This window comes from Zonotrichia albicollis, chromosome 8 (genome assembly GCF_047830755.1).
Source record: "Zonotrichia albicollis isolate bZonAlb1 chromosome 8, bZonAlb1.hap1, whole genome shotgun sequence".
NCBI lineage: Eukaryota > Metazoa > Chordata > Aves > Passeriformes > Passerellidae > Zonotrichia > Zonotrichia albicollis.
The window spans coordinates 39,052,371-39,080,092 of record NC_133826.1 but is presented as its reverse complement, the minus strand read 5'-3'; the positions used below and the strand labels follow the sequence as shown (position 1 = coordinate 39,080,092).

General features: G+C 57.6%; 1 long non-coding RNA gene across 1 annotated transcript; it reads right to left on the bottom strand.

Moving 5' to 3' along the window:
• Nucleotides 1-3,756: 3,756 nt before the first annotated feature.
• Nucleotides 3,757-26,812, bottom strand: LOC141729905 (uncharacterized). The gene is made up of 2 exons (XR_012581469.1): nt 23,735-26,812; nt 3,757-6,451 (listed from the first exon to the last, which is right to left on the bottom strand). It is a non-coding gene; the product is annotated as an uncharacterized LOC141729905 (long non-coding RNA).
• Nucleotides 26,813-27,722: the final 910 nt, after the last annotated feature.

Here is a 27,722-nt window from a genome sequence, read left to right as displayed (position 1 = left end):
GCCATACCCCCCACCTTTTGCCATGTACAGGAGGCAGCAGGAGACAATGGGATCAGCCAGAAGGTGCTGGCCACAAATGTCCCCCGCACAGGTCCTGTCCCTGAGATCTCTCTGTGCTTGTCCACACAGGGGGTGAAGCCTGTCGCAGCCAGGGCAGGACGTGCAGTTCCCCCAGTGGCAGCCCCCGCTGTCAGCCCGCTGCCCGCACTCACCCTCATTGAGGAGCTGGAGCTCTTCCTTCCGGCCCATCGTGACCATCTCGGCCATGCCTGTGAACACAGAGCCTGTCACGGCCCCAGCGGCACAGCTCCCTGCCAGCGGCGCTGCCGGCGCTGTGGCCACACGGGCTGCTGGCCCGGCAGGGCTCAGCCCGCGCCCTTGCCGCACGCTGCCGCCCCAGGGCACGGCTGCCAGAGGGCGGCAGCAACGCCCAGGCCAGGCGGGGCTCCACGGCGCCGGGCGCGGCTGGCGCTGCCGGGGCAGCAGGCGGGGCTGGGGCCGAGCTGCGGCGGGCCGGGCTGGGGAGGGAGCCCGGGCTCCGGACTCACCGATCATCCTGACGGCCGCCGCTCGCAGGGACTCCTGTGGGCTATCCAGGTAGCGCAGAGCCCGGCGCAGGTGCTCGGCCGCTCTGCTCCTGTCCTCTGCCAGCTGCAGAGAGCGGCAGGAGGGAAGGGTTGGCGCGGGCTCAGCCCCTGGGCCGGGCGCTGCCTGCGCCCATCGCCGGCCTCCCCTGCCCGCACAGCCCTGAGGCGCGGCCAGCAGCCGCTGGCCAAGGGCTCCCGAGGGCAGGGGGCAGAGGGCCGGCTGCCGCCCGGGGAGCCGTGGTGCCGCCCCGCAGCCCCGCCGGGCCGGGGTTCCATGGGCACCCGGCTCGGGCCCACGGGAGCCTGGAGAAGAGCCCGCCCGGCCTCTGGCTGCAGCAGCGGGCACAGCTGGTAGCCCCGCACACTGAGCACCGCCCTCAGGGACCTTCTCCAGGCTGAGCCTGGGGCTTCCAGGCCCTCCTTACCAGGACCTCGGTGAACTCTGACAGCTGCCCTTTCTTCACCAGCTGCTTGAGCTTCCTCCTCTTCAGGAACCTTGCCACATGAAGCAGCGTTTCCCAAGAGGCCTGGAGGGCAGCAGAGACCCAGAGATGGCCCCACAGGCCAAGGGAGAGGACCCACATCCCTGTGCCAAGGCCTGCAGGAGGCTGCAGTCCATGAGGTGCCAGGGCAGGAGGCAGCCAAGCCCCCTCCCCGAGATCCACCTGCATCACACAAAACCTCACCTTTGCCACACACTGGTTCTCATCATGGCAGTGGAAGAAGAGTGGAAGGAGGCTTTGGCTCAAAATCTTTGCAAGGGGCTTTCTTCCCTCATCCACTACCAAGTCCATCACCCTGAAGAAGAGCTGAAGGGAGAGCACTTGCACATAGCTGTTGTCCTGGAGGAATGGAAGAGGATGAGGCCTTTAGACCAATTACTCCAGGCTCACCTAGGCAAAGTTTCTGGGCAGCAGCCAGTGCCTGCAGCTGGGGACACAGAGCCTTACATGGTCAAAGAGCAGCAGCAGTGCCTCAGCCAGCTTTGGGGCAGTAGTGCTGGATACCAGGATGTCTGCCTGGAGCACATTTGTGAACACATGGATGGACATGCTGACCACCTCTCCATCGGCATCACCCAGCAGCTCCAGAAGGCTCCGAGACAGACTGCACAGTCTGCTGGCCTGTGTGGAACACAAGGCTGTGCTGCAAAGCCATGGACGGCTGCACCGCCAGCACCGCCCTGGCACTGCAAGCCCACCCTGCTGCTGCAGGGCCCGCAGGCCAAAGGCCTGACGCAAAGCACTGGGGCAGGTGAGGCAGGAGAGCTGGGAGCAGCTGCCTCAGCTCCTGAAGCCCTGCACACCCAAGGGGCTGCTTTCCCCAGTGCAGCTTCCGCCACTGCCCCCTTCTCACCATCGAGGGATCCTTGCTGAGACCCACGAGGCCTCTGAGCGCCACGCGACGCTGCTCCCTGCACTCCATCTGCAGGCAACTTGACATGATCTTCACAAGAGTGCGAGCACATTTCCTCAAGTCCAGGCACTCAAGGACCTGAAAGGCACAGGGCAGTGACAGGGGAGCCATCCAGCAGGAGCCCAGAAGCGCACAGGCCCGGGCCCAGGCAGCAGCACAGGGCGTGGGCACCGTCCCAGGCAGCTGTGGCTGTGAGAGGGCACAGAGCTGGGAGGCAGCTCAGCGAGGCAGCACTGGCCACCAGGCTCACCTCCACAAGGAATGCCAGCAAGGGCAGATCCCACCTTGGCTTTTCACTGCTGAGCAGCAGGAGAAGGCAATATGCGACATGGGAACACAGGGGGGTCCAGTCATAACGCATCTCCCTGGCACGGGGAAAAAAGGAGACCGTGAGGTGGAGGGAAAACCTCTCCCAGGACTGACTCTGAGAGGTCTGGTCTTTCCCCAGCATCCCTGGAGGGGATGTGGGTGCTCTGGGAAGTGGCCCCTTCTGGGCACTCTCCTCTCCCAGCCTTTTTCAGGCTCCTTGGCCATCCCTCAGTGATGAGGCTCTGTGGCCCATGACCACAGGGACTGTGTGGAGCACAGGGCACAAATGCCAGGGGCAATGGGGAGAAGGGGGTCTCACCTGGCCAGCAGACCCATAGCATAGTGCTGGGTGTCAGCAAACAGCAGCGTGTCCCAGCCACACTTGCGCTCCATAGACATCACCACGTGGTCACACTGCAGCATGTAGAGCAGAACCTTCATGGCCTGCACTGCAAACCTGTGTGCAGAGCAAAGGCCAGGTCACACTGGGAGCACTGGCACTGGCCACAAGGGCATGGGAAGGACAGGCGGACTGGGACCTGTTAAGCTTGATGGGAAGGCAGTGTTCCTCCTGGCATGCTCTCCAGAAGGTATCAACTTCCTCTGGTGGCATCTGCTGTGTAGTGATGACAATAAGGAAGAGCAGTGCCACAAACAGTTGCTCAGAATAAGGGATCATGGCCTTTTTGCATTCAGGCACCTGGACAGTCACCCAGAGCACCAGAGTTGCCTGCAAAAGAAGCAGCCCAAGACAGTGCTCAGTGCTGAGGTGTCCATGGGGCAGGGCCCAAGGGCAGACGCAGGAGGAGCAGCAGGCTTGGTGCCTCCTGAGCCTGCCCCTAGCCCAGGTTTCAGCCCAGTGACTCCAGCACCGAGAGGACTGAGAGCTACTGGAGAGGCGACCTGGGGGTGAGCATGGGCCCAGAAACTCACAGCCAGGGCAAAAACGTCCCTGTCGTCCCCATCAGAGGTGCATGCGCTGTGCAGTGGCCAGTCCTCCATTACACGAATCAGTGTTGGCAGCACTTTCTCCATTGTTACTTGTGAGGAGCCAATGGTTCTCCATATGATTGCAGCAGCTCTGTGGGATCAGATCTCTGTGTCAGGGGCATCTCAGTCACAGTACATTGCCCTGTGCAGCTGTGGGAATGCAGATGAAAGAGCCCCAGTGCCCTGAGGGGCAGGGGGGGAGCATTGGCAACAGGCTTGGGAAACAGAAGGGCCCAAGGGTCCTGGACCTCTGTGCCTGTCTGGCAGAGCCCATAGCACAGGCTGTGCAGGGCCATGGGCCCTAAAGGCTGGTGAGCCCTGAGCTCTCCAGGCACCTTGGCCCTGTACCTGTGTCATGGTTTGAGCCTGGCACAGAGCCAGTGCCCCCATGAAAATGCCTCACCCTGGTGTCTGCTGTGAGATGTGACCAGGAATAAGCAAAACAGGCTCCAACTTAAACATAAATAACACTTTATTACCTAAAACTACAGGGAAAAATAGGAAAGACTATAAGGAAAAGAAAAAAAAATTGAAAACCTTACAAAAACCACTTTTCCTCCTCCCCACTCCCTGACTTTCCCAATCCAATACATTCTCTCAAAAATACCAACTGCCCAGCCCGGCACGACACTTTAGTATACTCAAACTGCAGTTCATGAAGAGGAACGGAGTCCTTCTTGTTCCATAGGCTTCTGGAAACACACTGAAATCCCGGATGCTTCCTTGTCACTTCGGCACCGCCCGGAAAGTCCATTTGCCGCTTGTGACATGTTCCTTCCATGCTCAGTGCTCTCACCACTGACGGCATGGACCAGAGCTGCTTTTAGGGTTGTCTTTCAAGGATGCCTTGTCTCACTCCAAAAAGGCACAGTCTCTGCTTTTGGGACAACTGTCCCCCCCATATATTTCCAACCCCCTGGGGCCGGGGGGTCCTCACAAATGAACCCTCCTGGTTTTGAGGCACTGCCTCCCCCTAAATGCAGTCTGTGTCACAGGAACAACTGAGTCCATGGCTACAAGAAAACGTCCAGCCAAAAGGCCACTCCAAATCATCTCTCCCCATCCAATCATCTCCACAAACTCCGGGCCAAAGTTCTTATCTCATATCATCTCTCATCTCCCTTCTTATTCAGCTTCGAGGAGGATTAGCATTTTCGCAAGGCCCCAATCATGTAAGAAAGGGTTAAAAGTTTTCAGTCTCTGTCTGTCGGTTGGCTCCCACGCACGCTGCCCACACGCTGCCGCTGCGGCCGGGCAGTCTTCCTCCCCCTTCTCGCTGGCTGCTCTCCTGGGGGGGGGGGAAGAGGGGGCTGGCTGCCCGAGGGCTGACTCTCTGGGACCTTCCACCCTTCCATCCTCGAAGCCCCCCCGAAGCCCCCTCAACCCCATTTCTGTCCAGGCCCCGGGCCTACCACGTGGCTGGCCCCTCCCCCGCCCAGCAGCAGCGGGCCGGGCGAGGGAGAGAGGTCTGAACTCCTCGGCCGACGAGGTCCAAAGAGGAAGTGCCAGGGCAGTGCCCTGCTTTTAACCCCTGTGTATTCTCGGAGGTGTGTCCAAACCCCACTGGCTACACCAGGTGTCAGTATGAAACCCAAAACCTTCATTGGTTTGACCACAGCTTCCCAGAATTCCCAACTTCTTCCTGGTCAAACCATGACACTCCACCCTTCACCTCCGAGAATACACTTTCTAAAATTATCAACAGAACTACAAAACACTTCTACACAATAATACCTCAGATTCACTATGACTATCTATCTACCTTAACTTAGTACATGCTTTCCTTATTCTTCTTGGTCTCATCTCACAGCTTTACCTCATCATTCTCCCGTGATTCGATTCCCGGTCAGGGAACCAAAAAATGTCATGGTTTGAGCCTGGCACAGAGCCAGTGCCCCCATGAAAATGCCTCACCCTGGTGTCTGCTGTGAGATGTGACCAGGAATAAGCAAAACAGGCTCCAACTTAAACATAAATAACACTTTATTACCTAAAACTACAGGGAAAAATAGGAAAGACTATAAGGAAAAGAAAAAAAAATTGAAAACCTTACAAAAACCACTTTTCCTCCTCCCCACTCCCTGACTTTCCCAATCCAATACATTCTCTCAAAAATACCAACTGCCCAGCCCGGCACGACACTTTAGTATACTCAAACTGCAGTTCATGAAGAGGAACGGAGTCCTTCTTGTTCCATAGGCTTCTGGAAACACACTGAAATCCCGGATGCTTCCTTGTCACTTCGGCACCGCCCGGAAAGTCCATTTGCCGCTTGTGACATGTTCCTTCCATGCTCAGTGCTCTCACCACTGACGGCATGGACCAGAGCTGCTTTTAGGGTTGTCTTTCAAGGATGCCTTGTCTCACTCCAAAAAGGCACAGTCTCTGCTTTTGGGACAACTGTCCCCCCCATATATTTCCAACCCCCTGGGGCCGGGGGGTCCTCACAAATGAACCCTCCTGGTTTTGAGGCACTGCCTCCCCCTAAATGCAGTCTGTGTCACAGGAACAACTGAGTCCATGGCTACAAGAAAACGTCCAGCCAAAAGGCCACTCCAAATCATCTCTCCCCATCCAATCATCTCCACAAACTCCGGGCCAAAGTTCTTATCTCATATCATCTCTCATCTCCCTTCTTATTCAGCTTCGAGGAGGATTAGCATTTTCGCAAGGCCCCAATCATGTAAGAAAGGGTTAAAAGTTTTCAGTCTCTGTCTGTCGGTTGGCTCCCACGCACGCTGCCCACACGCTGCCGCTGCGGCCGGGCAGTCTTCCTCCCCCTTCTCGCTGGCTGCTCTCCTGGGGGGGGGGGAAGAGGGGGCTGGCTGCCCGAGGGCTGACTCTCTGGGACCTTCCACCCTTCCATCCTCGAAGCCCCCCCGAAGCCCCCTCAACCCCATTTCTGTCCAGGCCCCGGGCCTACCACGTGGCTGGCCCCTCCCCCGCCCAGCAGCAGCGGGCCGGGCGAGGGAGAGAGGTCTGAACTCCTCGGCCGACGAGGTCCAAAGAGGAAGTGCCAGGGCAGTGCCCTGCTTTTAACCCCTGTGTATTCTCGGAGGTGTGTCCAAACCCCACTGGCTACACCAGGTGTCAGTATGAAACCCAAAACCTTCATTGGTTTGACCACAGCTTCCCAGAATTCCCAACTTCTTCCTGGTCAAACCATGACAACCTGTCACATGTTGGGGCACAGCGCAGGAGGGTCAGCACCACGTCAGCAGGCTGTTCTTCAGCCAGCCTCACAATGTCCCTTTGCAGCCTGGCATCCGCAGTGCCCTGGGACAGTAGAGTCAGGTGGATGTTTCTTATGATGGCTGGCACCTGGAGGAGACAGGTGGTAGATTTTGAGTGCTGTCCTTGGGAGCAACTTCCCCAGCTTCCCCCAAGAAGTGCTTCCCTTCCCGCCACACTGTGCTGGCCTCAAAGGCTGAGGGGGCCCAGTGACCATGGCTTGAGGGGACACACAATCCTGGCAAACCTCCAGGCCTGGCCCCAGGCTGCTTACCTGCTGCTGAGAAGGAACAGCACTCTCCTCAAAAAAATCCTTAGTGGGAGCATGAATCCCAGTGAGAGTGGGCCTGGTGCCAGTATTCGAGATGCCTTCAGTCTCTGCAGTGTTGGTGTTTATGACGGCCACATCCTCAGTCACTTCCTTGTGGGCCTTTGCCCTGTCCTCATTCATTGCAGCCTCAGAGTTTTGTGAGCGCTCAGCCGAATCTGGGCTGACATCAGGCTCTGCCTGGAGCTCGGTCAGCCCCGAGTCAGGCTGGGCTGTGCCCTCAGCTGCTGTGGTGCTGCTCTTTCTACGTGGTCGGATGTGCAGGAATTTCCGGAACCTCTGCAGGAGAATAAAGGGCAGGGAAGCCAGGGATGCTCCGTGGCATGCTCCAAGCGTGGTGCTGGGCTGAGCAGGGACAGCAGGCCCAGCCCAGGTGGGGGTGGCTGCAGGTACCTTCAGGGTTTGGCGCAAGCAGCCACGGCTGGACTTCTGCTCTTGTGTCTTGTCCAGGGCTGCATCTGGCAAAGAGCGAGTGCAGCCAGAGATGAGGGGCTGCGGGAGAGCCTGGAGAAGACAGCCCAGCCCTGCGCTCCCAGGCAGGGAGAGCTCCAGCATGACCCAGGGGATAGAGCATGGCCATTGTGGGGTGTCTGTCCTGCCCCTGTTTCATCCTGTCCATGGGCATTTCCCCAGGGGATGAGATGAGATGAGATGAGATGAGATGAGATGAGATGAGATGAGATGAGATGAGATGGGATGGGATGGGATGGGATGGGATGGGATGGGATGGGATGGGATGGGATGGGATGGGATGGGATGGGATGGGATGATGGGATGGGATGGGATGGGATGATGGGATGGGATGGGATGGGATGGGGCCAAGCTGGCTGTACCCATCAGCCCTGTGGCCCAGCTCTGCTACTCACCATCCTGCAGTGTCTGGATATGCTCTGGATCTTCAGGCTGTTGTGCTGGGGCAGCTCCAGGGCTTCTCTTTTTTTTCCCCCTGAACACTTTCAACAAGCCGGGGAATCTGGCTGCCATGCCAGAGTGTGTTCTTGAGGGCGCCTTAAAAAGAGATGCCTCAGAATATTGCCAAGTCAACAACTGCAGTTGTGCCTTCAAGGCACCTGAAACAGGGAAGCCTCAGGAAGGCTGCAGGACAGGAAGCCCTGCACTCTGGTCTTGAGGGCACCTGCCACAATGACAGGAGGCTCCTCCTAAGTGATTCAGGTGACCAAATCCCACGGTCGATGGCACTGGCCACAGGAATGGCAGATGTGTCAGAAAAGCTCCGAGTCACAGAGTCCCGCAGTCTGGCCTCAAGCTCAGCTGCAGGAATAACGCTGCGGAAAAGCTCTGGGAGAGACAGAAACGAGTGTGCTGTGTGGGGGCTCCTCACAGCACAGCTCTGCCCTGTTCTGTCCCGTTGCCTGTTCTGAGCACCCGGGCAAGCTTCTATTTCCTTGGACACCGGGTTCCATTCCATGCAACGGTGACTGTGCTGCAGCTTACCACCCAGGGCCGTTGCACAAACTGCCACCTGCCCTGGGGCTGCCCCCAGCCCAGCCAATGTGGCCCAGGCTGGAAGGAATCCCTGGGCCCAGGTGTCTAAGGCAGCCCCACAGGATCTCTTGGAACTGCTCGAAACATCAGCAAAAGCTGCCCTGCTCTGTGAGCTCAGGGCATTTAAGAATCCTCACTTCAGGAAAGCTTTCCTTCCCATTGCTCAACTCAAGTAGTTCCAAATTTTGCAAACTTCTCCAATTAATAGCCATGGCCAGAGAATGGGAATGGTTTGGAAGTTTGTTCCCATCTCAAAGCAGCAACTCATTTGCCCTAACATCATCCGCTGGAAGTCACTTTACAAAACATAACACTACACAGAGCCAAAAAGAAGGCCATTCTTTGATTTGCAAGTGGTTTTCGAAGAAGGGATTATAATCTCCTAATTCTCTTAAGGACTAAAAACTGTCAAGGAGTGAAAGACTACTCAGTGTTACAAGAGTAACCAGAACAAATGAGTAGATGGCAAAAGGGCTAATTCTCCCCAGTACCAATATCTAAGTGGCCAATAAAGTACAACTCTCCCTTCTTGTTCCCTGCAGGAGAAACAGCACCAGTAAAAAAAATGGTCACAGATATTCTTTCTGCCCTCCATAACCAAAGCTGTGCTAAAGCACAGATGCTGCCTTCAAACTGACTCAAATTCCAGGCCAGACCTCTCACCTTCCAGACAACTCCTTCCCCAACACGCCCCCCAACAACCACCCCTAAACGCCCCCACAGAAGCCCCCAACACCCCACCAGGAGCCCCAGCTGTGCCCGTCCCTCCGCAGAGCTTTCCCAGCCTCCAGCAGAGCCCCTGGTTCCCTGCACGTGCCGTGGGATGGCACTCAGGAGGATCTGCTCCAAGGCCTTCCCTGGCTTGGAGCAAAGCCAGGCTGCCAGGCCTGTGGTTCCTGGATCATCCTTGCCAGCGAGCCTTCCTGTGCACGGCTGCTCCATGGGCACATCTGCACTCAGCTTGGACTTCTCCACTCAACCAGGGCCGCTGAGAAAGGATCCAGAGCAGCCTGGCAAGCTGTTTCTCCAGCTCCCTCTTCACTCTTGGGGGAGCTAGAACATCCCACAGGAAAGCAATTGGTGCCACAAGGAGTGGGTGGCATCAGGCAGCTCAGGACTGATGAGATGCCCCTCAGGACTGCTGTATCCTGAGGGAACACTGCTGGCTGTCCCCTGTGTGTATCTGGAAAAGCTTCAAATCAGCTGCCCCAGCTTCCGGGGCCTCTCTTGGCCAGCATCCAGACGTGGATGCAGGGCTGCTGCCAGGCACTGCTGGGACCCAGTGGGTCAGGACCGGCTGTCTCGTGTCCACGGAGCAGCCCTGACACAGCCAGGGCCATCCCGAAAGCAGACAAATGCTCATGGGTCAGCAGAGAGGAACAAGGAGCACTGGGCTGCTCTCAGGGTATCTCAGCATGGTGCTCCAGTGGGAGAAGCAGGCTGGCCACCCACATTCAGGGCATCCCCTGGATCAAAAGGATGGGCATTTTGTCCTTTTCATCCCTCCAGCCCATAACCAGGCCTGAACTCTCCTCTTCTGGAGTGGAGTTTTTCCAGTTACAGTCAAATTCCCACCAGTTAAACCATAAAGTTTCCTTCATCGTCTGCTCTTCATTATCTTGTTGATGTGCACAACAGTGGACCAAATATGGCAGGGCCTTAGACACGACTTTGGTCTTGACACACAGGCTCCTTGTCCCACTGCTGGCCTTCAGTGTGCTCAACAAGACTGTTGAACTGCACAGTTCTGTGGAGCTGCACCTTCAGCACAGGGACCTTTCCAGCCTGAGCTGCCCTCGTTCCTCTGGGTCTGTGGGAGAGAATGGCAGCAGGGGCCAGTGTTTCCCAGGGCCCCGGATGTGCTTCAGCTCCACAGGGATGCAGGCAAAGTGAAGAAGCCAAACTGTTTATTAATGGAAGTAAAGGGAGGAGTGGGGAGGGAAGAAAGGGGACAGGCAGGGTCTGGGGGCTGGGGGGAGGCACGGAGTTGTCAACAGGCAGGGAGAAGGCAGGAGCTATGGGAGCTTCCCATAGGTTCAGCTGGGCATATCATCAGCTGTGCCTGAAGCTCCAGCTGGTCTCTTCTGGTCTCTTCTGGCCTCTCAAGGTGATCTCCTCTTCCATGGTGTTTTTAGGACTTTTAGGAGCAATGGTTCTTCTGAGCCACCAGATAAACGTAGTTCTGCAGATCTCTCAATGATTCTCTGCTGAACGACTGTGTTCATTTGGGAAGGGCTGTCATCTCTTCTCAGGCCTTGAAGGGCTGGAAGAGAGATGAGCAGAGGCACAGTCAGAGCCTGCATCTGCACATAGCCAAGGAGGCCTTCCTGCCAGGGCCATACCCCCCACCTTTTGCCATGTACAGGAGGTAGCAGGAGACAATGGGATCAGCCAGAAGGTGCTGGCCACAAATGTCCCCCGCACAGGTCCTGTCCCTGAGATCTCTCTGTGCTTGTCCACACAGGGGGTGAAGCCTGTCGCAGCCAGGGCAGGACGTGCAGTTCCCCCAGTGGCAGCCCCCGCTGTCAGCCCGCTGCCCGCACTCACCCTCATTGAGGAGCTGGAGCTCTTCCTTCCGGCCCATCGTGACCATCTCGGCCATGCCTGTGAACACAGAGCCTGTCACGGCCCCAGCGGCACAGCTCCCTGCCAGCGGCGCTGCCGGCGCTGTGGCCACACGGGCTGCTGGCCCGGCAGGGCTCAGCCCGCGCCCTTGCCGCACGCTGCCGCCCCAGGGCACGGCTGCCAGAGGGCGGCAGCAACGCCCAGGCCAGGCGGGGCTCCACGGCGCCGGGCGCGGCTGGCGCTGCCGGGGCAGCAGGCGGGGCTGGGGCCGAGCTGCGGCGGGCCGGGCTGGGGAGGGAGCCCGGGCTCCGGACTCACCGATCATCCTGACGGCCGCCGCTCGCAGGGACTCCTGTGGGCTATCCAGGTAGCGCAGAGCCCGGCGCAGGTGCTCGGCCGCTCTGCTCCTGTCCTCTGCCAGCTGCAGAGAGCGGCAGGAGGGAAGGGTTGGCGCGGGCTCAGCCCCTGGGCCGGGCGCTGCCTGCGCCCATCGCCGGCCTCCCCTGCCCGCACAGCCCTGAGGCGCGGCCAGCAGCCGCTGGCCAGGGGCTCCCGAGGGGAGGGGCAGAGGGCCGGCTGCTGCCCGGGGAGCCACGGTGCCGCCCCGCAGCCCCGCCGGGCCGGGGCTCCATGGGCACCCGGCTCGGGCCCACGGGAGCCTGGAGAAGAGCCCGCCCGGCCTCTGGCTGCAGCAGCGGGCACAGCTGTTAGCCCCGCACACTGAGCACCGCCCTCAGGGACCTTCTCCAGGCTGAGCCTGGGGCTTCCAGGCCCTCCTTACCAGGACCTCGGTGAACTCTGACAGCTGCCCCTTCTTCACCAGCTGCTTGAGCTTCCTCCTCTTCAGGAACCTTGCCACACGAAGCAGCGTTTCCCAAGAGGCCTGGAGGGCAGCAGAGACCCAGAGATGGCCCCACAGGCCAAGGGAGAGGACCCACATCCCTGTGCCAAGGCCTGCAGGAGGCTGCAGTCCATGAGGTGCCAGGGCAGGAGGCAGCCAAGCCCCCTCCCCGAGATCCACCTGCATCACACAAAACCTCACCTTTGCCACACACTGGTTCTCATCATGGCAGTGGAAGAAGAGTGGAAGGAGGCTTTGGCTCAAAATCTTTGCAAGGGGCTTTCTTCCCTCATCCACTACCAAGTCCATCACCCTGAAGAAGAGCTGAAGGGAGAGCACTTGCACATAGCTGTTGTCCTGGAGGAATGGAAGAGGATGAGGCCTTTAGACCAATTACTCCAGGCTCACCTAGGCAAAGTTTCTGGGCAGCAGCCAGTGCCTGCAGCTGGGGACACAGAGCCTTACATGGTCAAAGAGCAGCAGCAGTGCCTCAGCCAGCTTTGGGGCAGTAGTGCTGGATACCAGGATGTCTGCCTGGAGCACATTTGTGAACACATGGATGGACATGCTGACCACCTCTCCATCGGCATCACCCAGCAGCTCCAGAAGGCTCCGAGACAGACTGCACAGTCTGCTGGCCTGTGTGGAACACAAGGCTGTGCTGCAAAGCCATGGACGGCTGCACCGCCAGCACCGCCCTGGCACTGCAAGCCCACCCTGCTGCTGCAGGGCCCGCAGGCCAAAGGCCTGATGCAAAGCACTGGGGCAGGTGAGGCAGGAGAGCTGGGAGCAGCTGCCTCAGCTCCTGAAGCCCTGCACACCCAAGGGGCTGCTTTCCCCAGCGCAGCTTCCGCCACTGCCCCCTTCTCACCATCGAGGGATCCTTGCTGAGACCCACGAGGCCTCTGAGCGCCACGCGACGCTGCTCCCTGCACTCCATCTGCAGGCAACTTGACATGATCTTCACAAGAGTGCGAGCACATTTCCTCAAGTCCAGGCACTCAAGGACCTGAAAGGCACAGGGCAGTGACAGGGGAGCCATCCAGCAGGAGCCCAGAAGCGCACAGGCCCAGGCCCAGGCAGCAGCACAGGGCGTGGGCACCATCCCAGGCAGCTGTGGCTGTGAGAGGGCACAGAGCTGGGAGGCAGCTCAGCGAGGCAGCACTGGCCACCAGGCTCACCTCCACAAGGAATGCCAGCAAGGGCAGATCCCACCTTGGCTTTTCACTGCTGAGCAGCAGGAGAAGGCAATATGCGACATGGGAACACAGGGGGGTCCAGTCATAACGCATCTCCCTGGCATGGGGAAAAAAGGAGACCGTGAGGTGGAGGGAAAACCTCTCCCAGGACTGACTCTGAGAGGTCTGGTCTTTCCCCAGCATCCCTGGAGGGGATGTGGGTGCTCTGGGAAGTGGCCCCTTCTGGGCACTCTCCTCTCCCAGCCTTTTTCAGGCTCCTTGGCCATCCCTCAGTGATGAGGCTCTGTGGCCCATGACCACAGGGACTGTGTGGAGCACAGGGCACAAATGCCAGGGGCAATGGGGAGAAGGGGGTCTCACCTGGCCAGCAGACCCATAGCATAGTGCTGGGTGTCAGCAAACAGCAGCGTGTCCCAGCCACACTTGCGCTCCATAGACATCACCACGTGGTCACACTGCAGCATGTAGAGCAGAACCTTCATGGCCTGCACTGCAAACCTGTGTGCAGAGCAAAGGCCAGGTCACACTGGGAGCACTGGCACTGGCCACAAGGGCATGGGAAGGACAGGCGGACTGGGACCTGTTAAGCTTGATGGGAAGGCAGTGTTCCTCCTGGCATGCTCTCCAGAAGGTATCAACTTCCTCTGGTGGCATCTGCTGTGTAGTGATGACAATAAGGAAGAGCAGTGCCACAAACAGTTGCTCAGAATAAGGGATCATGGCCTTTTTGCATTCAGGCACCTGGACAGTCACCCAGAGCACCAGAGTTGCCTGCAAAAGAAGCAGCCCAAGACAGTGCTCAGTGCTGAGGTGTCCATGGGGCAGGGCCCAAGGGCAGACGCAGGAGGAGCAGCAGGCTTGGTGCCTCCTGAGCCTGCCCCTAGCCCAGGTTTCAGCCCAGTGACTCCAGCACCGAGAGGACTGAGAGCTACTGGAGAGGCGACCTGGGGGTGAGCATGGGCCCAGAAACTCACAGCCAGGGCAAAAACGTCCCTGTCGTCCCCATCAGAGGTGCATGCGCTGTGCAGTGGCCAGTCCTCCATTACACGAATCAGTGTTGGCAGCACTTTCTCCATTGTTACTTGTGAGGAGCCAATGGTTCTCCATATGATTGCAGCAGCTCTGTGGGATCAGATCTCTGTGTCAGGGGCATCTCAGTCACAGTACATTGCCCTGTGCAGCTGTGGGAATGCAGATGAAAGAGCCCCAGTGCCCTGAGGGGCAGGGGGGGAGCATTGGCAACAGGCTTGGGAAACAGAAGGGCCCAAGGGTCCTGGACCTCTGTGCCTGTCTGGCAGAGCCCATAGCACAGGCTGTGCAGGGCCATGGGCCCTAAAGGCTGGTGAGCCCTGAGCTCTCCAGGCACCTTGGCCCTGTACCTGTCACATGTTGGGGCACAGCGCAGGAGGGTCAGCACCACGTCAGCAGGCTGTTCTTCAGCCAGCCTCACAATGTCCCTTTGCAGCCTGGCATCCGCAGTGCCCTGGGACAGTAGAGTCAGGTGGATGTTTCTTATGATGGCTGGCACCTGGAGGAGACAGGTGGTAGATTTTGAGTGCTGTCCTTGGGAGCAACTTCCCCAGCTTCCCCCAAGAAGTGCTTCCCTTCCCGCCACACTGTGCTGGCCTCAAAGGCTGAGGGGGCCCAGTGACCATGGCTTGAGGGGACACACAATCCTGGCAAACCTCCAGGCCTGGCCCCAGGCTGCTTACCTGCTGCTGAGAAGGAACAGCACTCTCCTCAAAAAAATCCTTAGTGGGAGCATGAATCCCAGTGAGAGTGGGCCTGGTGCCAGTATTCGAGATGCCTTCAGTCTCTGCAGTGTTGGTGTTTATGACGGCCACATCCTCAGTCACTTCCTTGTGGGCCTTTGCCCTGTCCTCATTCATTGCAGCCTCAGAGTTTTGTGAGCGCTCAGCCGAATCTGGGCTGACATCAGGCTCTGCCTGGAGCTCGGTCAGCCCCGAGTCAGGCTGGGCTGTGCCCTCAGCTGCTGTGGTGCTGCTCTTTCTACGTGGTCGGATGTGCAGGAATTTCCGGAACCTCTGCAGGAGAATAAAGGGCAGGGAAGCCAGGGATGCTCCGTGGCATGCTCCAAGCGTGGTGCTGGGCTGAGCAGGGACAGCAGGCCCAGCCCAGGTGGGGGTGGCTGCAGGTACCTTCAGGGTTTGGCGCAAGCAGCCACGGCTGGACTTCTGCTCTTGTGTCTTGTCCAGGGCTGCATCTGGCAAAGAGCGAGTGCAGCCAGAGATGAGGGGCTGCGGGAGAGCCTGGAGAAGACAACCCAGCCCTGCGCTCCCAGGCAGGGAGAGCTCCAGCATGACCCAGGGAATAGAGCATGGCCATTGTGGGGTGTCTGTCCTGCCCCTGTTTCATCCTGTCCATGGGCATTTCCCCAGGGGATGAGATGAGATGAGATGAGATGAGATGAGATGAGATGAGATGAGATGAGATGAGATGAGATGAGATGAGATGAGATGAGATGGGATGGGATGGGATGGGATGGGATGGGATGGGATGGGATGGGATGGGATGGGATGATGGGATGGGATGGGATGGGATGGGATGGGATGGGATGGGATGGGATGGGATGATGGGATGGGATGATGGGATGGGATGGGATGGGATGGGATGGGATGGGATGGGATGGGATGGGATGGGATGGGATGGGATGGGATGATGGGATGGGATGATGGGATGGGATGGGATGGGATGGGATGGGATGATGGGATGGGATGGGATGGGATGGGATGGGATGGGATGGGATGATGGGATGGGATGGGATGGGATGGGATGGGATGGGATGGGATGGGATGGGATGGGATGGGATGGGATGGGGCCAAGCTGGCTGTACCCATCAGCCCTGTGGCCCAGCTCTGCTACTCACCATCCTGCAGTGTCTGGATATGCTCTGGATCTTCAGGCTGTTGTGCTGGGGCAGCTCCAGGGCTTCTCTTTTTTTTCCCCCTGAACACTTTCAACAAGCCGGGGAATCTGGCTGCCATGCCAGAGTGTGTTCTTGAGGGCGCCTTAAAAAGAGATGCCTCAGAATATTGCCAAGTCAACAACTGCAGTTGTGCCTTCAAGGCACCTGAAACAGGGAAGCCTCAGGAAGGCTGCAGGACAGGAAGCCCTGCACTCTGGTCTTGAGGGCACCTGCCACAATGACAGGAGGCTCCTCCTAAGTGATTCAGGTGACCAAATCCCACGGTCGATGGCACTGGCCACAGGAATGGCAGATGTGTCAGAAAAGCTCCGAGTCACAGAGTCCCGCAGTCTGGCCTCAAGCTCAGCTGCAGGAATAACGCTGCGGAAAAGCTCTGGGAGAGACAGAAACGAGTGTGCTGTGTGGGGGCTCCTCACAGCACAGCTCTGCCCTGTTCTGTCCCGTTGCCTGTTCTGAGCACCCGGGCAAGCTTCTATTTCCTTGGACACCGGGTTCCATTCCATGCAACGGTGACTGTGCTGCAGCTTACCACCCAGGGCCGTTGCACAAACTGCCACCTGCCCTGGGGCTGCCCCCAGCCCAGCCAATGTGGCCCAGGCTGGAAGGAATCCCTGGGCCCAGGTGTCTAAGGCAGCCCCACAGGATCTCTTGGAACTGCTCGAAACATCAGCAAAAGCTGCCCTGCTCTGTGAGCTCAGGGCATTTAAGAATCCTCACTTCAGGAAAGCTTTCCTTCCCATTGCTCAACTCAAGTAGTTCCAAATTTTGCAAACTTCTCCAATTAATAGCCATGGCCAGAGAATGGGAATGGTTTGGAAGTTTGTTCCCATCTCAAAGCAGCAACTCATTTGCCCTAACATCATCCGCTGGAAGTCACTTTACAAAACATAACACTACACAGAGCCAAAAAGAAGGCCATTCTTTGATTTGCAAGTGGTTTTCGAAGAAGGGATTATAATCTCCTAATTCTCTTAAGGACTAAAAACTGTCAAGGAGTGAAAGACTACTCAGTGTTACAAGAGTAACCAGAACAAATGAGTAGATGGCAAAAGGGCTAATTCTCCCCAGTACCAATATCTAAGTGGCCAATAAAGTACAACTCTCCCTTCTTGTTCCCTGCAGGAGAAACAGCACCAGTAAAAAAAATGGTCACAGATATTCTTTCTGCCCTCCATAACCAAAGCTGTGCTAAAGCACAGATGCTGCCTTCAAACTGACTCAAATTCCAGGCCAGACCTCTCACCTTCCAGACAACTCCTTCCCCAACACGCCCCCCAACAACCACCCCTAAACGCCCCCACAGAAGCCCCCAACACCCCACCAGGAGCCCCAGCTGTGCCCGTCCCTCCGCAGAGCTTTCCCAGCCTCCAGCAGAGCCCCTGGTTCCCTGCACGTGCCGTGGGATGGCACTCAGGAGGATCTGCTCCAAGGCCTTCCCTGGCTTGGAGCAAAGCCAGGCTGCCAGGCCTGTGGTTCCTGGATCATCCTTGCCAGCGAGCCTTCCTGTGCACGGCTGCTCCATGGGCACATCTGCACTCAGCTTGGACTTCTCCACTCAACCAGGGCCGCTGAGAAAGGATCCAGAGCAGCCTGGCAAGCTGTTTCTCCAGCTCCCTCTTCACTCTTGGGGGAGCTAGAACATCCCACAGGAAAGCAATTTGTGCCACAAGGAGTGGGTGGCATCAGGCAGCTCAGGACTGATGAGATGCCCCTCAGGACTGCTGTATCCTGAGGGAACACTGCTGGCTGTCCCCTGTGTGTATCTGGAAAAGCTTCAAATCAGCTGCCCCAGCTTCCGGGGCCTCTCTTGGCCAGCATCCAGACGTGGATGCAGGGCTGCTGCCAGGCACTGCTGGGACCCAGTGGGTCAGGACCGGCTGTCTCGTGTCCACGGAGCAGCCCTGACACAGCCAGGGCCATCCCGAAAGCAGACAAATGCTCATGGGTCAGCAGAGAGGAACAAGGAGCACTGGGCTGCTCTCAGGGTATCTCAGCATGGTGCTCCAGTGGGAGAAGCAGGCTGGCCACCCACATTCAGGGCATCCCCTGGATCAAAAGGATGGGCATTTTGTCCTTTTCATCCCTCCAGCCCATAACCAGGCCTGAACTCTCCTCTTCTGGAGTGGAGTTTTTCCAGTTACAGTCAAATTCCCACCAGTTAAACCATAAAGTTTCCTTCATCGTCTGCTCTTCATTATCTTGTTGATGTGCACAACAGTGGACCAAATATGGCAGGGCCTTAGACACGACTTTGGTCTTGACACACAGGCTCCTTGTCCCACTGCTGGCCTTCAGTGTGCTCAACAAGACTGTTGAACTGCACAGTTCTGTGGAGCTGCACCTTCAGCACAGGGACCTTTCCAGCCTGAGCTGCCCTCGTTCCTCTGGGTCTGTGGGAGAGAATGGCAGCAGGGGCCAGTGTTTCCCAGGGCCCCGGATGTGCTTCAGCTCCACAGGGATGCAGGCAAAGTGAAGAAGCCAAACTGTTTATTAATGGAAGTAAAGGGAGGAGTGGGGAGGGAAGAAAGGGGACAGGCAGGGTCTGGGGGCTGGGGGGAGGCACGGAGTTGTCAACAGGCAGGGAGAAGGCAGGAGCTATGGGAGCTTCCCATAGGTTCAGCTGGGCATATCATCAGCTGTGCCTGAAGCTCCAGCTGGTCTCTTCTGGTCTCTTCTGGCCTCTCAAGGTGATCTCCTCTTCCATGGTGTTTTTAGGACTTTTAGGAGCAATGGTTCTTCTGAGCCACCAGATAAACGTAGTTCTGCAGATCTCTCAATGATTCTCTGCTGAACGACTGTGTTCATTTGGGAAGGGCTGTCATCTCTTCTCAGGCCTTGAAGGGCTGGAAGAGAGATGAGCAGAGGCACAGTCAGAGCCTGCATCTGCACATAGCCAAGGAGGCCTTCCTGCCAGGGCCATACCCCCCACCTTTTGCCATGTACAGGAGGCAGCAGGAGACAATGGGATCAGCCAGAAGGTGCTGGCCACAAATGTCCCCCGCACAGGTCCTGTCCCTGAGATCTCTCTGTGCTTGTCCACACAGGGGGTGAAGCCTGTCGCAGCCAGGGCAGGACGTGCAGTTCCCCCAGTGGCAGCCCCCGCTGTCAGCCCGCTGCCCGCACTCACCCTCATTGAGGAGCTGGAGCTCTTCCTTCCGGCCCATCGTGACCATCTCGGCCATGCCTGTGAACACAGAGCCTGTCACGGCCCCAGCGGCACAGCTCCCTGCCAGCGGCGCTGCCGGCGCTGTGGCCACACGGGCTGCTGGCCCGGCAGGGCTCAGCCCGCGCCCTTGCCGCACGCTGCCGCCCCAGGGCACGGCTGCCAGAGGGCGGCAGCAACGCCCAGGCCAGGCGGGGCTCCACGGCGCCGGGCGCGGCTGGCGCTGCCGGGGCAGCAGGCGGGGCTGGGGCCGAGCTGCGGCGGGCCGGGCTGGGGAGGGAGCCCGGGCTCCGGACTCACCGATCATCCTGACGGCCGCCGCTCGCAGGGACTCCTGTGGGCTATCCAGGTAGCGCAGAGCCCGGCGCAGGTGCTCGGCCGCTCTGCTCCTGTCCTCTGCCAGCTGCAGAGAGCGGCAGGAGGGAAGGGTTGGCGCGGGCTCAGCCCCTGGGCCGGGCGCTGCCTGCGCCCATCGCCGGCCTCCCCTGCCCGCACAGCCCTGAGGCGCGGCCAGCAGCCGCTGGCCAAGGGCTCCCGAGGGCAGGGGGCAGAGGGCCGGCTGCCGCCCGGGGAGCCGTGGTGCCGCCCCGCAGCCCCGCCGGGCCGGGGTTCCATGGGCACCCGGCTCGGGCCCACGGGAGCCTGGAGAAGAGCCCGCCCGGCCTCTGGCTGCAGCAGCGGGCACAGCTGGTAGCCCCGCACACTGAGCACCGCCCTCAGGGACCTTCTCCAGGCTGAGCCTGGGGCTTCCAGGCCCTCCTTACCAGGACCTCGGTGAACTCTGACAGCTGCCCTTTCTTCACCAGCTGCTTGAGCTTCCTCCTCTTCAGGAACCTTGCCACATGAAGCAGCGTTTCCCAAGAGGCCTGGAGGGCAGCAGAGACCCAGAGATGGCCCCACAGGCCAAGGGAGAGGACCCACATCCCTGTGCCAAGGCCTGCAGGAGGCTGCAGTCCATGAGGTGCCAGGGCAGGAGGCAGCCAAGCCCCCTCCCCGAGATCCACCTGCATCACACAAAACCTCACCTTTGCCACACACTGGTTCTCATCATGGCAGTGGAAGAAGAGTGGAAGGAGGCTTTGGCTCAAAATCTTTGCAAGGGGCTTTCTTCCCTCATCCACTACCAAGTCCATCACCCTGAAGAAGAGCTGAAGGGAGAGCACTTGCACATAGCTGTTGTCCTGGAGGAATGGAAGAGGATGAGGCCTTTAGACCAATTACTCCAGGCTCACCTAGGCAAAGTTTCTGGGCAGCAGCCAGTGCCTGCAGCTGGGGACACAGAGCCTTACATGGTCAAAGAGCAGCAGCAGTGCCTCAGCCAGCTTTGGGGCAGTAGTGCTGGATACCAGGATGTCTGCCTGGAGCACATTTGTGAACACATGGATGGACATGCTGACCACCTCTCCATCGGCATCACCCAGCAGCTCCAGAAGGCTCCGAGACAGACTGCACAGTCTGCTGGCCTGTGTGGAACACAAGGCTGTGCTGCAAAGCCATGGACGGCTGCACCGCCAGCACCGCCCTGGCACTGCAAGCCCACCCTGCTGCTGCAGGGCCCGCAGGCCAAAGGCCTGACGCAAAGCACTGGGGCAGGTGAGGCAGGAGAGCTGGGAGCAGCTGCCTCAGCTCCTGAAGCCCTGCACACCCAAGGGGCTGCTTTCCCCAGTGCAGCTTCCGCCACTGCCCCCTTCTCACCATCGAGGGATCCTTGCTGAGACCCACGAGGCCTCTGAGCGCCACGCGACGCTGCTCCCTGCACTCCATCTGCAGGCAACTTGACATGATCTTCACAAGAGTGCGAGCACATTTCCTCAAGTCCAGGCACTCAAGGACCTGAAAGGCACAGGGCAGTGACAGGGGAGCCATCCAGCAGGAGCCCAGAAGCGCACAGGCCCGGGCCCAGGCAGCAGCACAGGGCGTGGGCACCGTCCCAGGCAGCTGTGGCTGTGAGAGGGCACAGAGCTGGGAGGCAGCTCAGCGAGGCAGCACTGGCCACCAGGCTCACCTCCACAAGGAATGCCAGCAAGGGCAGATCCCACCTTGGCTTTTCACTGCTGAGCAGCAGGAGAAGGCAATATGCGACATGGGAACACAGGGGGGTCCAGTCATAACGCATCTCCCTGGCATGGGGAAAAAAGGAGACCGTGAGGTGGAGGGAAAACCTCTCCCAGGACTGACTCTGAGAGGTCTGGTCTTTCCCCAGCATCCCTGGAGGGGATGTGGGTGCTCTGGGAAGTGGCCCCTTCTGGGCACTCTCCTCTCCCAGCCTTTTTCAGGCTCCTTGGCCATCCCTCAGTGATGAGGCTCTGTGGCCCATGACCACAGGGACTGTGTGGAGCACAGGGCACAAATGCCAGGGGCAATGGGGAGAAGGGGGTCTCACCTGGCCAGCAGACCCATAGCATAGTGCTGGGTGTCAGCAAACAGCAGCGTGTCCCAGCCACACTTGCGCTCCATAGACATCACCACGTGGTCACACTGCAGCATGTAGAGCAGAACCTTCATGGCCTGCACTGCAAACCTGTGTGCAGAGCAAAGGCCAGGTCACACTGGGAGCACTGGCACTGGCCACAAGGGCATGGGAAGGACAGGCGGACTGGGACCTGTTAAGCTTGATGGGAAGGCAGTGTTCCTCCTGGCATGCTCTCCAGAAGGTATCAACTTCCTCTGGTGGCATCTGCTGTGTAGTGATGACAATAAGGAAGAGCAGTGCCACAAACAGTTGCTCAGAATAAGGGATCATGGCCTTTTTGCATTCAGGCACCTGGACAGTCACCCAGAGCACCAGAGTTGCCTGCAAAAGAAGCAGCCCAAGACAGTGCTCAGTGCTGAGGTGTCCATGGGGCAGGGCCCAAGGGCAGACGCAGGAGGAGCAGCAGGCTTGGTGCCTCCTGAGCCTGCCCCTAGCCCAGGTTTCAGCCCAGTGACTCCAGCACCGAGAGGACTGAGAGCTACTGGAGAGGCGACCTGGGGGTGAGCATGGGCCCAGAAACTCACAGCCAGGGCAAAAACGTCCCTGTCGTCCCCATCAGAGGTGCATGCGCTGTGCAGTGGCCAGTCCTCCATTACACGAATCAGTGTTGGCAGCACTTTCTCCATTGTTACTTGTGAGGAGCCAATGGTTCTCCATATGATTGCAGCAGCTCTGTGGGATCAGATCTCTGTGTCAGGGGCATCTCAGTCACAGTACATTGCCCTGTGCAGCTGTGGGAATGCAGATGAAAGAGCCCCAGTGCCCTGAGGGGCAGGGGGGGAGCATTGGCAACAGGCTTGGGAAACAGAAGGGCCCAAGGGTCCTGGACCTCTGTGCCTGTCTGGCAGAGCCCATAGCACAGGCTGTGCAGGGCCATGGGCCCTAAAGGCTGGTGAGCCCTGAGCTCTCCAGGCACCTTGGCCCTGTACCTGTGTCATGGTTTGAGCCTGGCACAGAGCCAGTGCCCCCATGAAAATGCCTCACCCTGGTGTCTGCTGTGAGATGTGACCAGGAATAAGCAAAACAGGCTCCAACTTAAACATAAATAACACTTTATTACCTAAAACTACAGGGAAAAATAGGAAAGACTATAAGGAAAAGAAAAAAAAATTGAAAACCTTACAAAAACCACTTTTCCTCCTCCCCACTCCCTGACTTTCCCAATCCAATACATTCTCTCAAAAATACCAACTGCCCAGCCCGGCACGACACTTTAGTATACTCAAACTGCAGTTCATGAAGAGGAACGGAGTCCTTCTTGTTCCATAGGCTTCTGGAAACACACTGAAATCCCGGATGCTTCCTTGTCACTTCGGCACCGCCCGGAAAGTCCATTTGCCGCTTGTGACATGTTCCTTCCATGCTCAGTGCTCTCACCACTGACGGCATGGACCAGAGCTGCTTTTAGGGTTGTCTTTCAAGGATGCCTTGTCTCACTCCAAAAAGGCACAGTCTCTGCTTTTGGGACAACTGTCCCCCCCATATATTTCCAACCCCCTGGGGCCGGGGGGTCCTCACAAATGAACCCTCCTGGTTTTGAGGCACTGCCTCCCCCTAAATGCAGTCTGTGTCACAGGAACAACTGAGTCCATGGCTACAAGAAAACGTCCAGCCAAAAGGCCACTCCAAATCATCTCTCCCCATCCAATCATCTCCACAAACTCCGGGCCAAAGTTCTTATCTCATATCATCTCTCATCTCCCTTCTTATTCAGCTTCGAGGAGGATTAGCATTTTCGCAAGGCCCCAATCATGTAAGAAAGGGTTAAAAGTTTTCAGTCTCTGTCTGTCGGTCGGCTCCCACGCACGCTGCCCACACGCTGCCGCTGCGGCCGGGCAGTCTTCCTCCCCCTTCTCGCTGGCTGCTCTCCTGGGGGGGGGGGAAGAGGGGGCTGGCTGCCCGAGGGCTGACTCTCTGGGACCTTCCACCCTTCCATCCTCGAAGCCCCCCCGAAGCCCCCTCAACCCCATTTCTGTCCAGGCCCCGGGCCTACCACGTGGCTGGCCCCTCCCCCGCCCAGCAGCAGCGGGCCGGGCGAGGGAGAGAGGTCTGAACTCCTCGGCCGACGAGGTCCAAAGAGGAAGTGCCAGGGCAGTGCCCTGCTTTTAACCCCTGTGTATTCTCGGAGGTGTGTCCAAACCCCACTGGCTACACCAGGTGTCAGTATGAAACCCAAAACCTTCATTGGTTTGACCACAGCTTCCCAGAATTCCCAACTTCTTCCTGGTCAAACCATGACACTCCACCCTTTACCTCCGAGAATACACTTTCTAAAATTATCAACAGAACTACAAAACACTTCTACACAATAATACCTCAGATTCACTATGACTATCTATCTACCTTAACTTAGTACATGCTTTCCTTATTCTTCTTGGTCTCATCTCACAGCTTTACCTCATCATTCTCCCGTGATTCGATTCCCGGTCAGGGAACCAAAAAATGTCATGGTTTGAGCCTGGCACAGAGCCAGTGCCCCCATGAAAATGCCTCACCCTGGTGTCTGCTGTGAGATGTGACCAGGAATAAGCAAAACAGGCTCCAACTTAAACATAAATAACACTTTATTACCTAAAACTACAGGGAAAAATAGGAAAGACTATAAGGAAAAGAAAAAAAAATTGAAAACCTTACAAAAACCACTTTTCCTCCTCCCCACTCCCTGACTTTCCCAATCCAATACATTCTCTCAAAAATACCAACTGCCCAGCCCGGCACGACACTTTAGTATACTCAAACTGCAGTTCATGAAGAGGAACGGAGTCCTTCTTGTTCCATAGGCTTCTGGAAACACACTGAAATCCCGGATGCTTCCTTGTCACTTCGGCACCGCCCGGAAAGTCCATTTGCCGCTTGTGACATGTTCCTTCCATGCTCAGTGCTCTCACCACTGACGGCATGGACCAGAGCTGCTTTTAGGGTTGTCTTTCAAGGATGCCTTGTCTCACTCCAAAAAGGCACAGTCTCTGCTTTTGGGACAACTGTCCCCCCCATATATTTCCAACCCCCTGGGGCCGGGGGGTCCTCACAAATGAACCCTCCTGGTTTTGAGGCACTGCCTCCCCCTAAATGCAGTCTGTGTCACAGGAACAACTGAGTCCATGGCTACAAGAAAACGTCCAGCCAAAAGGCCACTCCAAATCATCTCTCCCCATCCAATCATCTCCACAAACTCCGGGCCAAAGTTCTTATCTCATATCATCTCTCATCTCCCTTCTTATTCAGCTTCGAGGAGGATTAGCATTTTCGCAAGGCCCCAATCATGTAAGAAAGGGTTAAAAGTTTTCAGTCTCTGTCTGTCGGTTGGCTCCCACGCACGCTGCCCACACGCTGCCGCTGCGGCCGGGCAGTCTTCCTCCCCCTTCTCGCTGGCTGCTCTCCTGGGGGGGGGGGAAGAGGGGGCTGGCTGCCCGAGGGCTGACTCTCTGGGACCTTCCACCCTTCCATCCTCGAAGCCCCCCCGAAGCCCCCTCAACCCCATTTCTGTCCAGGCCCCGGGCCTACCACGTGGCTGGCCCCTCCCCCGCCCAGCAGCAGCGGGCCGGGCGAGGGAGAGAGGTCTGAACTCCTCGGCCGACGAGGTCCAAAGAGGAAGTGCCAGGGCAGTGCCCTGCTTTTAACCCCTGTGTATTCTCGGAGGTGTGTCCAAACCCCACTGGCTACACCAGGTGTCAGTATGAAACCCAAAACCTTCATTGGTTTGACCACAGCTTCCCAGAATTCCCAACTTCTTCCTGGTCAAACCATGACACTCCACCCTTCACCTCCGAGAATACACTTTCTAAAATTATCAACAGAACTACAAAACACTTCTACACAATAATACCTCAGATTCACTATGACTATCTATCTACCTTAACTTAGTACATGCTTTCCTTATTCTTCTTGGTCTCATCTCACAGCTTTACCTCATCATTCTCCCGTGATTCGATTCCCGGTCAGGGAACCAAAAAATGTCATGGTTTGAGCCTGGCACAGAGCCAGTGCCCCCATGAAAATGCCTCACCCTGGTGTCTGCTGTGAGATGTGACCAGGAATAAGCAAAACAGGCTCCAACTTAAACATAAATAACACTTTATTACCTAAAACTACAGGGAAAAATAGGAAAGACTATAAGGAAAAGAAAAAAAAATTGAAAACCTTACAAAAACCACTTTTCCTCCTCCCCACTCCCTGACTTTCCCAATCCAATACATTCTCTCAAAAATACCAACTGCCCAGCCCGGCACGACACTTTAGTATACTCAAACTGCAGTTCATGAAGAGGAACGGAGTCCTTCTTGTTCCATAGGCTTCTGGAAACACACTGAAATCCCGGATGCTTCCTTGTCACTTCGGCACCGCCCGGAAAGTCCATTTGCCGCTTGTGACATGTTCCTTCCATGCTCAGTGCTCTCACCACTGACGGCATGGACCAGAGCTGCTTTTAGGGTTGTCTTTCAAGGATGCCTTGTCTCACTCCAAAAAGGCACAGTCTCTGCTTTTGGGACAACTGTCCCCCCCATATATTTCCAACCCCCTGGGGCCGGGGGGTCCTCACAAATGAACCCTCCTGGTTTTGAGGCACTGCCTCCCCCTAAATGCAGTCTGTGTCACAGGAACAACTGAGTCCATGGCTACAAGAAAACGTCCAGCCAAAAGGCCACTCCAAATCATCTCTCCCCATCCAATCATCTCCACAAACTCCGGGCCAAAGTTCTTATCTCATATCATCTCTCATCTCCCTTCTTATTCAGCTTCGAGGAGGATTAGCATTTTCGCAAGGCCCCAATCATGTAAGAAAGGGTTAAAAGTTTTCAGTCTCTGTCTGTCGGTTGGCTCCCACGCACGCTGCCCACACGCTGCCGCTGCGGCCGGGCAGTCTTCCTCCCCCTTCTCGCTGGCTGCTCTCCTGGGGGGGGGGGAAGAGGGGGCTGGCTGCCCGAGGGCTGACTCTCTGGGACCTTCCACCCTTCCATCCTCGAAGCCCCCCCGAAGCCCCCTCAACCCCATTTCTGTCCAGGCCCCGGGCCTACCACGTGGCTGGCCCCTCCCCCGCCCAGCAGCAGCGGGCCGGGCGAGGGAGAGAGGTCTGAACTCCTCGGCCGACGAGGTCCAAAGAGGAAGTGCCAGGGCAGTGCCCTGCTTTTAACCCCTGTGTATTCTCGGAGGTGTGTCCAAACCCCACTGGCTACACCAGGTGTCAGTATGAAACCCAAAACCTTCATTGGTTTGACCACAGCTTCCCAGAATTCCCAACTTCTTCCTGGTCAAACCATGACAACCTGTCACATGTTGGGGCACAGCGCAGGAGGGTCAGCACCACGTCAGCAGGCTGTTCTTCAGCCAGCCTCACAATGTCCCTTTGCAGCCTGGCATCCGCAGTGCCCTGGGACAGTAGAGTCAGGTGGATGTTTCTTATGATGGCTGGCACCTGGAGGAGACAGGTGGTAGATTTTGAGTGCTGTCCTTGGGAGCAACTTCCCCAGCTTCCCCCAAGAAGTGCTTCCCTTCCCGCCACACTGTGCTGGCCTCAAAGGCTGAGGGGGCCCAGTGACCATGGCTTGAGGGGACACACAATCCTGGCAAACCTCCAGGCCTGGCCCCAGGCTGCTTACCTGCTGCTGAGAAGGAACAGCACTCTCCTCAAAAAAATCCTTAGTGGGAGCATGAATCCCAGTGAGAGTGGGCCTGGTGCCAGTATTCGAGATGCCTTCAGTCTCTGCAGTGTTGGTGTTTATGACGGCCACATCCTCAGTCACTTCCTTGTGGGCCTTTGCCCTGTCCTCATTCATTGCAGCCTCAGAGTTTTGTGAGCGCTCAGCCGAATCTGGGCTGACATCAGGCTCTGCCTGGAGCTCGGTCAGCCCCGAGTCAGGCTGGGCTGTGCCCTCAGCTGCTGTGGTGCTGCTCTTTCTACGTGGTCGGATGTGCAGGAATTTCCGGAACCTCTGCAGGAGAATAAAGGGCAGGGAAGCCAGGGATGCTCCGTGGCATGCTCCAAGCGTGGTGCTGGGCTGAGCAGGGACAGCAGGCCCAGCCCAGGTGGGGGTGGCTGCAGGTACCTTCAGGGTTTGGCGCAAGCAGCCACGGCTGGACTTCTGCTCTTGTGTCTTGTCCAGGGCTGCATCTGGCAAAGAGCGAGTGCAGCCAGAGATGAGGGGCTGCGGGAGAGCCTGGAGAAGACA